Here is a 2,690-nt window from a genome sequence, read left to right on the forward strand (position 1 = left end):
GTCTAGCCTACTAATCCCGACGGATTTACTTCGAGCCCAAATGTTTGATGTTTTATTTGTCGCACTATACCAATCACGCGCGACCAAATCAGTTTAAACCGTCTTATGGAATAGCAAACGCCGTCCTTCACAAAAATATTGGAAAATATTACGTCTAAAGTGTTGTTAATTTTCCGGAAAAATGAAATTCGGAAAAATTTCCAGAAAATGTTCCGCAAATTGGAAAAATAAAAACTTGAAACATAAATTACTTTTTAAGGGTTTTTAATTTTTTAAACTTTTTATCGAAATAAAATGTCTAATAACAGTAAACATACTACAAAACATTAATAGTGTTACAATGTTAATCAGTTTAAAGCTGGTCTAGAGGATTAGTTTTACTATTAGATTCGATAAAATTAGACGAAAATGCAAACAAAATTAGACTAATCATGGAATAATAAATATTTTTTTTCGGAAAAATACGGAAAATTTCCGGAAAAAAGGCCTCGGTCATTTTCCGGAAAATTTTCCCGACTTACAACACTACGTCTAATAAATATTTATGAAGAAAGAACGTAAGTTTAAAATTTAAATCTAGGTTATGGAATTGAATTTCGCAAATACTACGGATATTAGAATATATCCACTGCCACGTGACACGACGTCAACGATACTTTTCGCTACACCCAAAATGGCGGTCAGGGTCAAAGCTTGAACTCTAGGAATCGCAAAAAGATTACCAATATTTTTAATGATTTTTAGAGCAACTCGAGCTAATATTTGGTATGTATTATAAAGCTAGCATTGGCTATATTTTTATTTTATTAAAAGTCAAGAACAGATTTATTTTTTGGCAGCATTAGATCTAGACACGTATATCACATAGCGATCACATTGCGCCCTATTTTTCTCGCTTGCAAGAAAATTAGATGCTCAAGATGTATGGCCTTGACTGAAGCAGACTCAACGCGGGGGGGGGGAGGGGGTGGAGAGGATCGAACTTGGAGGGAGTCCCAGGGACCCGATGGCGGAGGAAAGGGGACCGCGAGATAGCCCCCAAAAGAAAATCCGCGGAGATTATCGACTGACGAAATCTTTGACCGAAACGAGCTTTCAGCGCGGTGCGTATCGTGGCTGTCGAGCCCGGGATGGAATTAGGGGGGGGGGGGGGGTCAGTCCCTTCGCTCGAGGGACAATCACGTCACGTCACTCTACGAAGAGCGAGTTTTCCCCTAAAAAGTGCAGAGCTGAAAAAAACAAGCTGTACGAAACGAAGGTTAACGCTAATCCTCGCTTAAACGCGTGACTACCCCTTTAAACCAGCGACGGCGAACCCTAAAATCGAGCTTCGTCATATCCGGATTAAGGAGAGATGCAAATTATATCTGGCGGGTCAAATTTGATTACAAATTTATATCTTAAAGCCCTAGGTTAATCCCCCTCCCTTACTAGTAAAAGGGTTCAAACATTTTTTTTGCATCGCCCTCGTAACCCCTCCATTGAAATCGATGGTCAGCTCACTCTCCAGGTCGAAGGATTAAATCAGGCATTGTAAGCCCTGCCAAAATTGCAGGGCTGGTGTACTTTTTAGCTTTTTTTAATAAAAATCAAATCAAACGATTATTTATATTTAAATCGGATTTTTTTAATTTTATTGAATTTATTGATTGTTATACAACTTATGTCTCTTTCATTGTATAATTAACGGATATTTTACTTTAATCAGTTAGCTAACCTTGAACTCAATGAAGTCTTAATTAAATTAAATTACTATTTAATATTTTAGTTTTCCCAGATTTTTTATTTATTTAAATTTTTTAAGAACCTATTTTTTATGTATTTTAATTTTTTAAGAACTTATTTTTTATGTATTTTAATTTTTTAAGAAACTATTTTTTGTATTTTAATTTTTTAAGAAACTATTTTTGTATTTTAATTTTTTAAGAACCTATTTTTTATGTATTTTAATTTATTAAGAGCTTATTTTTTATGTATTTTAATTTTTCAAGATCCTATTTTTATGTATTTTAATTTTTTAAGAACCTATTTTTTATGTATTTTAATTTTTTTAAGAGCTTATTTATATGTATTTTAATTTTTTTAAGAGCTTATTTATATGTATTTTAATTTTTTAAGAACCTATTTTTTGCCAATTTTTATTCCCCCATTGAAACACATTGTGTGATTTAAATCACGATTGAAATCAATTTGATTGAAATCAGCCGACCCTGCAAAACTGTCAGCAGTTTCAATGCCCTTGAGAACCGAGAAGTCCGAATTACGAGAAGACTGTCGCTAGGAGGATAACGAAGGGAAAATCAAAAAGATGTTTGATCCCTTTTTCGATACTGGGAGATGCATGACGTTTTCTAAAAACCATAGGCCTTAAAAATGCCTAATATTTTATCCAATTACAACGTACAAAATTCAAATCTATTCCGATTAGATCAAAATTATTTGAACCAAGTTACCAGGGGCGTAGGAACGTTCTAGAAGTTGGAGGGGGCAAAGAAACGAAAAGGGGTCTGGAGAATGGTTTTAAAGTTTTAATGGAGTGTAGCTTCTCCGAATGCATGTGTACTTTTTACTACTATGTAAATTGGCGGGAAACGATTGAAATTTAAACACAGTTGAGGTTTTATAAGCTTTATATGCTTTTTAAATTAGAATTTGAGACTTTTGAAGATCTCAACTGACCAAAAATTTGG

The sequence above is a fragment of the Leiobunum rupestre genome, chromosome 6 (genome assembly GCF_980474605.1).
Source record: "Leiobunum rupestre chromosome 6, qqLeiRupe1.1.hap1, whole genome shotgun sequence".
Classification (NCBI taxonomy): domain Eukaryota; kingdom Metazoa; phylum Arthropoda; class Arachnida; order Opiliones; family Sclerosomatidae; genus Leiobunum; species Leiobunum rupestre.